This window comes from Tympanuchus pallidicinctus, unplaced genomic scaffold, assembly GCF_026119805.1.
Source record: "Tympanuchus pallidicinctus isolate F22 unplaced genomic scaffold, pur_lepc_1.0 scaffold12, whole genome shotgun sequence".
In the NCBI taxonomy this organism is placed as follows: Eukaryota; Metazoa; Chordata; class Aves; order Galliformes; family Phasianidae; genus Tympanuchus; species Tympanuchus pallidicinctus.
In genome coordinates, this window is record NW_026294637.1 from 1,699,795 (window position 1) to 1,700,030 (window position 236).

Below are 236 nucleotides of genomic sequence, written 5' to 3' on the forward strand. Positions count from 1 at the left end.
GAGCCGCCCGCAGCGCCCGGCCCGCGGCGGGGCCGCACCATGGGGGAAGGCGGCGGCGGAGGGGATGGGGAGCGCCCAGCGGGGAGGGCATAGGCGGGGGGCATAGGGGGGGGCTCAAGGAGCCATGGGGACGGGGGGGCCGAGGCAGGGGGGCAGCGCCCGGGCATAAAACGGGGGAGAAAAAAGAAGGGGGGAGGGGGGCGTCCCCGGCGACGAAGAAAAAAAAACCAAAAACG